Here is a 15,093-nt window from a genome sequence, read left to right on the forward strand (position 1 = left end):
TTCCAGGCCTGTCTGTGTATCACTCAGAACTCTTGCTAGGCCACACCCATTGGTCCTAGCATTAATTTGCTCCACTCGCTTTTGCCTTTTGCTCTGCCAACCCCAGGCATGTGGCCCTCAGAAGATTGCCCAGAAGCGCCGTGGAGCGCAACCCGAAAGTGCTCAACCTTAAGCACATCTAACCCAAGGTATGACTGTAATGGAAACAAGCACATCTTACTAGGCAGGACATTCCACAACCAGGGAGCCACCACTGAGAAGGCTCTGTCATGGGTCTGCAGCAACCTTAATATTACTTAATAATAAAAATAGATTTCTACCCTGCCTTTCCACCAATGTATGCAGGGCAACTGCATGGAATTTTAAAAAGGCAAATAGTGGGGGTAGACAAACCCCAATGTATATCAGGTCCCAGGTGGTAGGGAGCTTTCATCCTTCCTCCTCTCTCTCATGCACACAGACACACAGAGAGACTATGACTTCAATCTGAATTCAGGCTCTCTGTGCCTACATTGGAAGAACAGTTCAGTTTTGCACCAAGGCTCCTCGTCTTCCAGAGCAGCTGTGATTTGTATCCCAACTAGGTCCTCCTCAAAGCAGACCCACTGGAATTCATGAACCTAAGTTAGGTAAAGGGGCCCCTGACCATTAGGTCCAGTCGTGACCGACTCTGGGGTTGTGGCGCTCATCTCGCTTTATTGACCGAGGGAGCCGGCATACAGTTTCCCGGTCATGTGGCCAGCCTGACTAAGCCACTTCAGGCGAACCAGAGCAGCACACGGAAACGCCATTTACCTTCCCGCTGGAGTGGTACCTATTTATCTACTTGCACTTTGATGTGCTTTTGAACTGCTAGGTTGGCAGGAGCAGGGATTGAGCAACGGGAGCTTACCCCGTCGTGGGGTTTCGAACCGCCAACCTTCTGATCGGCAAGTCCTAGGCTCTGTGGTTTAACCCACAGCGTCACCCACGTCCTCCGAACCTAAGTTAGTTGCCCATAAATTCCAGTAGCTCTTCCTTAGGTAGGACTAACTGGGACTGGGAGTAGGCATGGAATAACAACTAGGGATGATCGGGTCTATTTCCAGAGCTCACAACTGTGTTTGCCAGAGGGCTCTCGTGAGGTGACGCAGGAGGAACCTGTTTCTCTGTGTGGCCCAGTTACAAAGGGCACACTCCTACCATGTCACAACCCACAAGACAGTGACCCACAAGAGATGGCAGATTATGTCATCTCTTCACCTGAGTCAGCTCTGAACGGTCTGCTATCTATCAGTGTCGTGACATGGGACACGTAAAGGAATGAAAGCTCCCATGTTGGAGCTGGCTCATCAGCTAGCCAGCCTTTCTCAACCCGTGGGTCCCCAGATGTTGTTGAACTACAACTCCCACCACCCCTAGCCAGCAAGGCCAGAGCTCAGGAATGATGGGAGTTGTAATCCAACAACATCAATTTTTAAAAGGTTTTGATCAGCTAAAAATCACTCCCAGATAATCATAAACATTTTTTTAAAAAAAAACAACCCAAATGATTAAGATGAATGTGGGAAACTTTTAATTTATTATTTAAATTTGAATGCTACATTCCCTATAAACAGGCTCAAAGTGACTGACAACAGAGCAATAAAAATGCAAGTCAATTGTTACAATAACATTCAAATACTAAATCATTTTGAAACTTTAATTCGACAATCCAGCAAGCAACTCGGTTTGATTTATATGACCATTATGAGGACAATTAAGAAAAACATACTGTCCTGTAACAGTCAGCTGGTGGCTTGCTTAATTTTTGCATTGCTCTTATTTTAATTGTTGTTAGCTACATTTTTAAAAAAATAAATGAAATTGCAGTATACAAATATTCTTATCTTACTATATAAATTTAAGGTGCCATCATGCTCTGTGGTTTGCATGCTGAGATGTGCCTCTTCCAAACCTCTGTTAAATATGCCTGCAGCAGGGTGAGTGGTGGGGCACTACACACACCCGTTTAGCAAGCCACTCTGTGAAGCACCTCCAGGTCTTTTAAAGGTAGGCTGGGTGGTGGAGCTTGGGCCAAGCCAAGCCAGCAATGGGGGAATAGGTGAGGAAGTGGGCAAGGTGTAAAGGGAGCAAGGTCTGGCCAGGTGTGAGGGGATAGCAAAGAGATAGGGTGCAGCCAAGGGGGGCAGGGAGGGGCAGCTGCCCGCCAATAAAAAAAAAATACAAACTGAGGTTCTCTAATTGGGACGCGAGTGGCGCTGTGGTCTAAACCACAGAGCCTAGGGCTTGCCCATCAGAAGGTCGTGGTTCGAATCCCCGCGATGAGGTGAGCTCCCGTTGCTCGGTCCCTTCTCCTGCCAATGTAGCAGTATGAAAGCATGTCAAAGTGCAAGTAGATAAATTGGTACCACTCTGGTGGGAAGGTAAACGGCGTTTCCGTGTGCTGCTCTGGTTTCTCCAGAAGCGGCTTAGTCATGCTGGCCACATGACCTAGAAAAACTGTCTGCGGATAAATGCCGGCTCCCTCAGTCAGTAAAGCAAGATGAGCGCTGCAACCCCAGAGTCATCCGCAACTGGACTTAACTGTCAGGGGTCCCTCTACCTTTACCTTTTTGCCCCCTCTAACAAAAGGCCTGTCCCCCCACCCAAAAAAAAATCCTGGCTACGTTCATGGGAAGTGATGCAAGCAGAGCTGTTAGCCCCTAGCAATTTTTTAAAAAAAATCATAAAATAAACATGGAACCATATCAATTAATGACAAAATTAATTGACTATTGTGAGTTGAAAGAGCTTCAGGCGACAAGCCCTGTCTTGGAGGCTTTATTCCCTTAGAAGAGAGAATGCTTCTTCATAGACAAGGCTTGTTGTGAGACCTACAGGCAATGCGGGGTGTGGGGGTGGAGGGTGCTATCTGAAGAGAGAGGATGCAGGCTGTGACACATACACAGAACCCCACACAGCACAGTCACTTCCAAGAAAAGACATTCCCTCTTCCTTTAGCAGAGAGGAAACCTCTTCTAATATGATGCCTGCACTCACATGTGCATGGATAACTGTGCAACACAGGGAGATGGGTGACTGGGTGACATATGAAAAGAGGCATTTTATTCTCTCTCTCTCTCTCTCTCTGTCTCTTTCTCTCTCTCTCTCTCTCTCTCTCACACACACACACCCCTTTAATTAACAACACTGTTGTCTTGATCCACAACTTAAGTGCCGCTATGTGTCCATCTTTTATAAACAAAGGATGCTCTCCTCACTTTGGACCTTTTGTAGTTTTTGACAGGTAAAAAGGGATACAGGATTAATCAATGAAACAGTTAACCAACTAAGTTCTACTCAGAGTGGACCCATTGAAGTTAATGAACATGACAAAGTTTGGTCCATAATTTTCAATGGCTTGACTCTGAGTGAAGCTTACTTGAATATGATCCTCAGTGATTAATCAAGGTTTCTCAAATCAGCCAACAGGTTCAATACTAATAACTGAGGCTACGAAACCAGTGCTCCAACCCACCATCTGTGATTCTAACTTTGCACAGGGTTGTTCAAGATTGGAGGCAGCTTGGGCACATTCTCAGTTGGCACCCCCTTGCTTCTTGCAAGATAAGGGGGCCCACAGAAGTTGTTCTGCCCATGCAATGGGTCAGGGCAGCACTGCATTTGATATCAAGCTTAGAATTCAGCAATCTTGAAAAACTCACTGCTCAAGTTTCTGGCCCTCGTGAAAGAAATGTGTGAGCTGTCACTGATGAAATCACCAACACTCGTGGGAGGGGTGGTCATAGCTCCTCCCTGTAATTAGCAGAAGTTTAGCTAATTAGTACTTGTTGCACAAGTGCATTTTACCTGACACAGGATTGTAGATCAATGCGCTGCAGGCATGTGCCTGTGTATTGCTACTTGCAACCCCAAGCTCCATGATCAGTGCAAGATTCCAGGGGTTGCAGAATCACTTGCCAGGGCCTGTGTTCCCTTTTGAGAATGAGGTGTAACAGAGACTGTGGTGTCTTTGTAATGTTGTTGTTGTTGCTGTTTAGTCGTTTAGTCATGTCCGACTCTTCGTGACCCCATGGACCAGAGCACACCAGGCACTCCTGTCTTCCACTGCCTCCCGCAGTTTGGTCAAACTCATGCTGGTAGCTTTGAGAACACTATCCAACCATCTTGTCCTCTGCCGTCCCCTTCTCCTTGTGCCCTCCATCTTTCCCAACATCAGGGTCTTTTCCGGGAGTCTTCTCTTCTCATGAGGTGGCCAAAGTATTGGAGCCTCAGCTTCACGATCTGTCCTTCCAGGGAGCACTCAGGGCTGATTTCCTTCAGAATGGAGAGGTCTGATCTTCTTGCAGTCCATGGGACTCTCAAGTCTCCTCCAGCAACATAATTCAAAAGCATCAATTCTTCGGCAATCAGCCTTCTTTATGGTCCAGCTCTCACTTCCATACATCACTACTGGGAAAACCATAGCTTTAACTATTCGGACCTTTGTTGGCAAGGTGATGTCTCTGCTTTTTAAGATGCTGTCTAGGTTTGTCATTGCTTTCCTCCCAAGAAGCAGGCATCTTTTAATTTCGTGTCTGCTGTCACCATCTGCAGTGAGTCTTTGTAATACATGGTTTTATTTACACATATATACAACCTGCACCTAGATGGAGGGATTTCTGAGCATTCACGTGCTATGAGGTTCTGGCTGCGTCTCCCATAAGGGCAGCATTTACTTCAAAGGACAGCAAAAAGCCATCTTCTGTATCTCATTGTTCAAGCCTCTGGCGATATATCATCCCCAGCTCACTTGGAGTTCTGCCTCTCCTTCTCCTTCTTGCTGTTAAGTGACTCCCAGGACCTCCCTTCAGAATATATCATGTTGGAACACTAAACCTGGCCTTTGCCTCTGCCTACTAGCACCCAGTGAGAGCTGGACCATAAAGAAGGCTGATCGCCGGAGAATTGACGCTTTTGAATTATGGTGCTGGAGGAGACTCTTGAGAGTTCCATGGACGGCAAGAAGATCACACCTCTCCATTCTGAAGGAAATCAGCCCTGAGTGCCCACTGGAAGGACAGATCCTGAAGCTGAGGCTCCAATACTTTGGCCACCTCATGAGAAGAGAAGACTCCCTGGAAAAGACCCTGATGTTGGGAAGGATGGAGGGCACAAAGAGAAGGGGACAACAGAGGACAAGATGGTTGGACAGTGTTCTCGAAGCTACCAGCATGAGTCTGACCAAACTGTGGGAGGCAGTGGAAGACAGGAGTGCCTGGTGTGCTCTGGTCCATGGGGTCATGAAGAGTCGGACATGACTAAACAACTAAACAACAACAACAACTAGCACCCTGCAAAGAAGGGGCCCAACTCCCCCTTGCCTGGCTGTTGCCCTCTGATGGTTTCCTGGATGGACAAGTATTGGACTTTGTCTAATCATGGCCCATTCAGATACTTCTAGGAGCTGGCTTGGCTCACTAGCATAAATCCAGGGGGTTTCCCTTCTTGACAAAGTTTAACCAAACTTTGATTAATTCTAATTTTTACTAAATCATAAACACATTTAGGGAGATCTAGTCCCCCCCAAACCTCATAATATCATATACAAATGCTGCTGCCTCTGCTTGTAAATTGTTGCAGTTGTCTTTGTAACGGCAGGAATATAGCAAAATCAAGAGTAGTTACTCTTCTTATCTGCCTCATCTTCCTACCTAATTCCTACCTGAAGGGCTAAAGGGCACTGACTGAGGCTGACATCAGCACTTATTCTTCAAAAAACAGGATTGTAGCCAATGTTTGCCACGAGCAAGCCCATTAAAATTAATGGACATGACTAATAAGGATCAATTAAATTAAATGGTGGTAGACAGGGCTTTTTCTCAGCTGGAACTCAGTTCCAGCATCTCTCAGGTAGGCACCATTGCCATTCTAAGAGAACAAGGGAGGTATTCATTGTGAGTTCCAACACCTTTTTCTCTAGAAAAATAGCATTGGTTGTAGACAACTCAGAAAGATCTGTGAAGTTTGAGCTGCTGGACCAAACTACAGCTTATTGTGATGAATTGCTCATTTTGAAAAATAAACTAATGCTGCTTTGGAAAAACACCTTTCATATTGCCAGTTAGATACCTGAATCTGGTGCTTGGGAGGTGGGTGGTGGGTGGTAGGGCTGGGACACACATAGGATGATCCTTAAAACAACCCCTATGAGTCAGGAACCCAAGCTGATGGCCATGAATGACCTGTAACCCCTGGTTATGAAACAGACAAGTGCTACTCTCCACATTTCCCAGGTGGGAAGGATGAGGCACAAAGGAGACATGCTCTTTCCCCCAAGCCTGCAGAGTGATTCAGACTGCTGAGTAGCACCTCCTGGTGTCCAGTCTCATGATCAACTCAATGCATTGGATTCTACTGAGGAAGGCAGGATATGACCCTGATGATTCAACACAGGTGATCCTCTAGCGTTTGGTGAGATAAGGCCGGCTTTGGGAAGCAGAAAGGACTGTTATTAGGCTATTACAAAACGGGAGACCTTCCCTTCAAAGGGGAACTCAGAACCAGTGCTACAGCTAGGTGATTTTAGTTTCAGAGTAGATCAGAGTTTAACGGTCTTCAAGGCAGTATGTGTGCTTCTTCAGATGGTAATGTGGAATCACAGAACTGTAGAGTTGGAAGGGACCCCAAGGGCCATCTAGCTCAACCCCCTGAAATGCAGGAGTCACAACTAAAGAATCCCTGACAGATGGCCGTCCAACCTCTGTCCTCTCCCCACCCGCAGTTCCCATCATTCAGAGACATACCACCTCTGACAGTAGGGTGGGGGAACATACTAACTGTGGCTACTAGCCACCAATAGCCTTAACCTCCATGAATCCACTAAAGGTTTCTCATGCCCGACCCACCAACTAAAGTAATCATAAGAAGAGCCCTATTGGATCCTGTAGTCCTTATGATGGAGGCTCAGTGGTTTAGACCACAGCACCACCCAATCCCTATTGGAGGCAACAGGCAAGGAGTCTGTTGGAGGTGGGTTCAGTTCACCCTCCGCATGGGCTGCCCTGGCACACCACCCTGTCTTGCTCCCCCAGCTGCCCAGTCCACCAGGGAGCCACAACACTTGCCGTGCTGTGGGCACCAGCAACCCACGCTACATCACTGATTGAATGGCTTTAGGTATTCTTTACGTGAGACGGATAGGCATAATTTGGTGGTGAAATCAAAGGGCAGGTGGGTGGCACTGTGGTCTAAACCCCTGAGCCTAGGACTTGCCGATCGGAAGGCTGGCGGTTTGAATCCCTGTGATGGGGTGAGCTCCCATTGCTCGGTCCCAGCTCCTGCCAACCTAGAAGTTCGAAAGCATGTCAAAGTGCAAGTAGATAAATAGGTACCCCTCCAGAGGGAAGGTAAGCGGTGTTTCCGTGCGCTGCTCTGGTTTCACCAGAAGCAGCTTAGTCATGCTGGCCCCATAAACCAGAAAAACTGTCTGCGGACAAACGTCGGCTCCCTCGGCCAGCAAAGCAAGATGAGCGCTGCAACCCCAGAGTTGTTCATGACTGGACTTAACTGTCAGATGTGTCCTTTACCTTTTTAATGCCAATTTGGGAGTAAAAATTCCACCCCACCCTTCTGTTCATAAAGAGAAGAGGACATCCAGAATGTGCTGGAGGACAAAACAAGGACAATTTGTTAATTTACACACATGCTCCACATCTCTTTCAAAAGCTTTCTGCTCTTTAATGAGGGTTCCATGGAATCAAAATGAATACACACAGCTGAAAGAATATCCTTTATCACGTCTAAAGAAGCTTCCAATCTATGTGCAAATCAATAGGTATGTATTTATAACATTCACTGTAATAAAAATGATCCAGTCATTTTAATAACTTCTCCTTAAATCCATTTTGTTTTTGTTTTAAATCAATGCAGATGCCTTGATTGTTGTGTATCTTGAATGCTGAGGCATATTGACTTCAATTCTCTCTGTTCCACAGGCAGAGTGTTCTTGAGTATTGTTGATCATCCATTTTATTTTTTTATAATTGTTGTTGCAGTGACCATAATTAGTTAAAAACACAAATATTGATATATTGGGCACATTCTTTAGGCATGATAAGTAGAATAATGTCTCTATCTTTCAAGGATGTGCATATATTTTTTGCTTCTTGGTATAGAAGAGGGCTGGGGAACGTGTTTCAGCCAGTGGGCCTCAATCCCTTGGGAGGGGGACACATCCCGGGGTGGGCAGGGCTATGAACTAAGGTGGGTAGAGCAATGAATGCACACCTTACCTTTGTGCAGTAGGCCAGCTCCTACAACACTCAAATACAGTGGTACCTCGGGTTACATACGCTTCAGGTTACATATGCTTCAGGTTAAAGACTCCGCTAACCCAGAAATAGTACCTCGGGTTAAGAACTTTGCTTCAGGATGAGAACAGAAATCGTGCTCTGGTGGTGCAGCGGCAGCAGCAGAAAGCCCCATTAGCTAAAGTGGTGCTTCAGGTTAAGAACAGTTTCAGGTTAAGAATGGACCTCCGGAACGAATTAAGTACTTAACCCGAGGTACCACTGTATTCCCTTCTCTGTTCTCTATTCAGTCAAGCAAGAGGCATCATCAGAGTTCAAGGACACATCCCAGCCAGGCAAAAACACTCAGGGAGGGTGAGAAGCAAGGCTGGTGAGGGGTGTGGCCTGGGGACAGTCCTGAGGGCCAGACAGAGAGACTTGGAGGGCCATATTTTGCCTGTGGGCCTGAGAATCCCCATCCCTGCATGGGTGTAGCCAAGGGGGCTGGGTGGGGCAGGCAGCTGCTCCCTTGATCAAGTAAAACAATAGAAATACTTAACGAACTGCGAACTGACCAATCACGTCAGTTCCGCCACCCCCAATAAAAGTCCTGCTCCCCCCCCCCCCGGGAGATAGAACAAAAAGCTTGAAATGTATTGGGCAAACATACAAAAACCCCCTCTTGATTGTTGAAAGTGATGGCAGGGTATGTGGTGCCTCCAGTTGTTGCTGGACTCCAACTTCCATTGGCCTCGGCATCTCCAGGAATGATGGGAGTGGTAGTCCAACAACATCTGGATGGCCTAGAGTTTCCCATCTCTGCTCAATGATACCCTAATGTGATTTCCTCTTAGGTTCAGTTCCTGGATTCAGATGAGTATTGAATTGCGATGAAGGTTTCTTTAAAATCACACTACGGGTGTCAACAGGATTGCCAGTGCCAAGATGGCTGTGTTATCAACAACATCATTAAGTGTGTGCGCGCCTGCGAATGGCCACCATTAATAACTTAATTATCACCATCTGGAGTTTTTCTGCATTTTATTTCCTCTTGATGTTGCTGTTTACAACTTTCCCCACCCGTGTGTGTGTGTGTGTGTGTGTGTGTACCAGGAAGTCAGAATATCCATGCATAACCTGAAGAGCAGATTTTTTTAGTCTTTAAAATTAAGGGATCACAATTTTCTGTATTAATTTAGCAAAATGCAGCCTCCTGGCATTTTAAAAATTAACAAAGACATTCAGCATCAACTGACGAGGGTGAAGCATTTCCACATATTTGATCCTACATAGAGAGAACTTTGCTGCCTTCGCCATCACAACTCACCTTCCTGTCTCTCAAGCCCATGTGTTTTGGTTTTGAAAGGTGAGCATCGGTTTGTTTGTTTTAAAAAAAGCACCACTGCCTCCCTCCAGTGGGCAGAGACAATATTACAGCACCTGCTTTTTAATATTTGTGACTGATATGGGAATCCCTCATGTTGAAATAACCAACTTCTGAATTAGAAAAGATTCGTGTTTGAGGGACAGACTGAACAACCACTAATTGAAATCTAAAACCCTTGGGAAGTTTTTCAGGCAAATTACCTCCACTTGCCCAGATCTCCTAAATTAGCATGTCTAAAGGAAGTTTAAATGAAGAGGGTGGGATTTTCAGCTTTGAGGACAGGTGTGTGGGGATCCTTTGGCCTTCCGAATGTTGCTGAACTACAACTCCCATCAGCCCTCTGGCTGAAAAAAAAGTTCATTGCTACTGTTCTGCAAATTTGCAGGAATTATTGCAACAGGACAAAGCTTTAAATTTCCTAACCCTTCTGACATTAACTCTGTCATGTTAGCCGCTTTGAGACTCCTTAGGGTAGTGATAAAATGGGATATCAAAACCAAACTCCTCCTCTTCCTCCTCCTCCTCCTCTTCTTCTTTCCTTTTCTTTCTTATTCTCCTGTGGGATTGCAGTGCACACATCTGGCAGCCAAGGTGTGAGTGATGATGGCAGCTGTCTTTGCTCACAGATTGGTGCTTTATGAAGAGATGGGGTTGGCTTGGTGTTCTTCTTCTTTTCTTTTTTGGTAATGTCTTCTGGGTGATGGCTAACTGCCAAATACGAATCTTTGGTGTTGATTGTACACCATACCTGTTTGCTGGAAGGGCACAAGGAAGGATATTTAGGCTACAGTGGTACCTCTGGTTGATAATGGGATCCCTTCCGGAGGCCTGTTCACAACATGAAAAGAACACAACCCGCAGTGGCACGTCTGTGTACGGATGGGTTGTGATTCACTGTTTCTGCGCATGTGCATGACGTCATTTTGCACGTCTGCGCATACGTGAGTGGCAAAACCCAGAAGAAACCCTTTTCGGTCCTTCCAGGTCGCCGTGGGGCATAACCTGAAAGAACGTAACATGAAGCGGACGTAACATGAGGTATGACTGCATGTCATTTGATCCCACAAGAAGCAGGGAGAGCCGCCAACTTGGATGCCTTGAGTAAATTCATGGAGGAAGATAAGACTAATGATGGCTACGTTCTCCATCCACTCTCAGAGGGAGCTGTTGCCATCCATCTGTCTCAATGGATTGAAGCTGAACTGCTATGTTAGCAGCCCTGTAGTGACCTTCTCAAAACAGAAGCCTGGGCAATGTATATGGGGGTTCTGGGCTGCTCAGGCGACAAGATCTCCCCTCTCAACCTCCCTGATGTGGTCCAAAGGAAAGCAGAACAATACGTTTGGCACCAGCTTGGTTGCAGGAATTGCTAGACGGAAACATACATACAAGGAACGGCCTCGGTCCAGTATATCTGAAGGAGCGTCTCCATCCCTATTGTTCTACTGAGGTCCAGCACCGATGGCCTTCTGGCGGTTCCCTCACTGCGAGAAGCCAAGTTACAGGGAACCAGGCAGAGGGCCTTCTCAGTAGTGGCACCCGCCCTGTGGAACGCCTTCCCACCAGAGGTCAAAGAGAACAACAACTACCAGATTTTTAGAGGACATCTGAAGGCAGCCCTGTTTAGGGAAGCTTTTAATGTCTGATGCATTACTGCATTTAAATATTTTGTTGAAAGCCAGCCAGAGTGGCTGGGGAAGCCCAGCCAGATGGGCGGGGTATAAATATATTATTATTATTATTATTATTATTATTATTATTATTATTATTATTATTATTATTATTATTTTCCAACCATCTTAGGGACTCCACTTTGAATTTGTGTACAGTTTGCTCCTGAACCTTTTCTTCTCCCGAAGATAACCCATAGGGCAGCAAAGGTATAGGATCAGTTTTCCTTTTCCTAGATAGGAAGGAGGAAACATGCCTCTGAGTTGCAGTTGCTATTCAGAGTCTCAAATGGGGAGAGTGCTGTTGCATTTGCATCCTGCTTGTTAGTTTCCCAGAGGCACCTGGCTGAGAACGAGGCTGGACTAAGAGCTCTTCTTATGCCAAATCCTTGTCATTTTTCCTTTTCCTTTTAGTAACTTGGTCCTATGTTTTTATTATGCAATTTGCAGTTGACCTGCTTGAATGTCTTTTTCTTTCTTTTTCAAAAGCAAAGGCAAAAATATACATGTTTTAAAATAACACAAACTCTCCCCACCCCACTTACAGCTGGTGTGTGAACACGTGGCCATCCTTACTGAGGCTGCCTCCTGTTTGGTTTGTTTGATGTGCTTAAGGAGGGGTGAAGCCAATCCATGGCTCTCATCTGACTGCAGGACGAAGCCACGTGACATGAAGGAAGCCTCTGAGAAGCTCTTTCCCTTGGCTGAGTCAGTCAGCTAGTCCTCACTCCTCCACATCCCAAGCACTTTGCAGATTTCTCAGATCCAGCTACACGCCTATATGCTTAGGGGAAAATAACTTTGTCTACGTTTCTGCAGCATCCAACTCCCATTGGCGTAGGAATGGGTGTGTGGTGGGTGCGGGCAGCCCCGGGTGTCATCACTGAGGGGGTGACAAAATGGCAAAAATATGTGTTTTAAAAACTGGGCACACCAAAGGGTGCAACCCTTTGTTGCGACCTCTAGGATAATCCAAGAACAAGGGTTGAAGTTGGTACAAAAATGGTATTATACATCTGTAAGGTTATATCCAGGGACGCAGGTGGCGCTGTGGGTTAAAGCCTCAGTGCCTAGGACTTGCCGATCGAAAGGTCGGCAGTTCGAATCCCTGCGGCGGGGTGCGCTCCCGCTGCTCGGTCCCAGCGCCTGCCAACCTAGCAGTTCGAAAGCACCTCCGGGTGCAAGTAAATAAATAGGGACCGCTTACCAGCGGGAAGGTAAACGGCGTTTCCGTGTGCGGCTCTGGCTCGCCAGATGCAGCTTTGTCACGCTGGCCACGTGACCCGGAAGTGTCTCCGGACAGCGCTGGCCCCTGGCCTCTTAAGTGAGATGGGCGCACAACCCCAGAGTCTGTCAAGACTGGCCCTCACGGGCAGGGGTACCTTTACCTTTACCTTTAAGGTTATATCCTATTACAAAATCTGGAAGTAAGAATTGTTGGAGGAAATGTGGAGTGATGGGAACGTACAGTCATATGTGGTGGGATTGCCTGTTAGTTAATGAATTTTGGAAACAGATTGGTATAGAAATACCGGGAATTGAGGGTATGAAGGTGGGAATATCTAAATTAATGGTTCTTGTTAGTCTGAGTAGTACCAAGTTATAAACAAAAGAGGAATGTAAATGGGTAAAATTGATGGTAACTGCAGCCAGACAGGTTATAGCAAGGAACTGGAAAAATGCAGAAGAGCTAGGGGTAAACCAATGGAGGAAAAAACAGAAAAACATTATAATTTTAGAATATCTAACTGTGAAGATACACAGAATGAAAAGGTTTAAGGTCAGCGAGAAAGAGGAGGAATGGTTTGAGAAGATATTGAATTATTTGGGTAGGTTTGAAAAATTTGGGGAAATTAAAATATTAAAAGTTAAATAAACCTTGTGGATGGAGGAGTGTTAAGGTATATAAAATTGTACATATGGTTGATTTGAATATGTTATTATTGATTATGTATACCCAATGTATCAGCCGCCTGGGGGGTTTCACTGTGTTTGGTTGTTGGTAAAAATTTTAGGCTCATGGCACTTTTTTTGAAAAAAAATAACTCCCACACCCACCACACCCCCTACCTACAAACCTGGTAGCTAGGTGAGGCGGGGCGCACTGGGTGTCACACTGCGGGGCCTGCAGCATGGCTGAGCCAGGCAAATCTCCTGAGGGGGAGGTGGCGGGCGGACTGCCTGCAAGCTCTGTGCTGCTTTTTCGAGCAGCGCAGGGCTTGTATCTGCCCACTGCCTCAGCCACCCTACAACTGAGGGGGAGGCTGCAGAGAGGCTCCACACAGCGTGCCCTGCAAATCAGTTTCATTTGTTGAGACATTAGGAAGAAAAGGGGTGGAGGGGGGGAAGATGGGTGGGGGTGGGGTCGGGTGGCGATGTTTCTATTTTGCTTAATATATGTGGGGTTTTGTGTCAGCGTTGCTTGTGCAGGTTCTCTGCTGTTCACTTGGGTTTCTTTGGTGGTGAGAGAGGTTGGGGTTGGCCTAGGGTGTGGCTGTTCATTTGTGATTGGCTGTGGTGATCTTAGTTTTCATGTGTGAGTTGGGTGGGTGGGTGTTTTGGATCAGGTTAGCCATATTGATTTGTATGCTGTTGGTGGATTATTGTCATTGTCTTGTTGGGCTGTGTATGTGATAAAGGGGAGCCATACCGGGATGAAGGCATCTTCTTCTATTTGTCCCCGTGTCAGTTTCAGTTTGTTGGTTAATTTTTCTACTAGGGCTGTTTCCCATACTATTTGGTACCATTGGTCCATGCTTACTCCTGACAGGTCTCTCCAGTGACTGGTTATGGTGTTCGAAAGTTGCCTCTGAATGTGGTGGATATCCAGAGGTGATAGAACAGGTTGCACCCCTTCAAGGTGCAGGGAATGAATGCCATTTATATATGATTTCCTAGGTAGAAAGATATTGCTAGAGACTGCTTGCTCCACTCACTAACGCTGCTTACTTTCTAAACTGCCCTGTGTAGCTTCACTCTTCAACATCTCTACAGGCTTGTTTAATGGAGCTCTTCACACAACAGCTTGCTAAACTGCTGAGTGACGCACCTGCTCTGTTAAATCTCACTGTAGGTGCCTCCCTCACTCTGTTAAACGGCTTGCCTGGGTCTGCCTGCCATTCCTTATGCCGCAGTTGGTACGGCCACACTATCAAGTGGTGGCCACACTGCAGAGCGTGGCAACAGCTGTACTTCTTTGTATATAGAAAGATATTCTATCAAACTATCCTAATGAACTGTGGACCACTTGGAAATTGCCACATGTCTTGGTGGACCACCAATACCCTTTTGACTGCTGTGCAGAAAACCACATGCCTGAGCCTGGGCTGTTGAGAAGTGCCCTAGTCCCTGGTACATTTGGAAGAGACCAATGAGTCAACTTCACCTGCAAATGTAATATGAGTATTGGAGTCCCCTGGGCAGGGCTTTGTTAAACCTGTTTGTTAATCTGGCCCTGATCTAAAGAGCTTCTTATCTCTGCCACCAGGGAGGGAAAGGAGGTCTCAGGCCAAGTAAACACATTCTCTCTTGTTCTGCAACTTTTCCAAGTGTGAGCTGGATGAAGTTCATGGACCACAGCTGGAGTGCTTCTAAACTAGCCCACCAAAAGGGAGCATTCTGGCACATGGCTTATTCTGTGTACTGCTAGTTTTCTGACGAAGGGAGATTTTAAAAAAGGCAGCAGGGAAAATTCAGAGCTGGTTCAGGCCATTATTCTAGGTGTACTCTTGCACAATAACCTATTGTTTGGATTTTTTAAAAGTGTTTCTGAGGATGGAAAGGG

Source organism: Podarcis melisellensis (genome assembly GCF_964234715.1).
Source record: "Podarcis melisellensis genome assembly, chromosome: Z".
Classification (NCBI taxonomy): Eukaryota; Metazoa; Chordata; class Lepidosauria; order Squamata; family Lacertidae; genus Podarcis; species Podarcis melisellensis.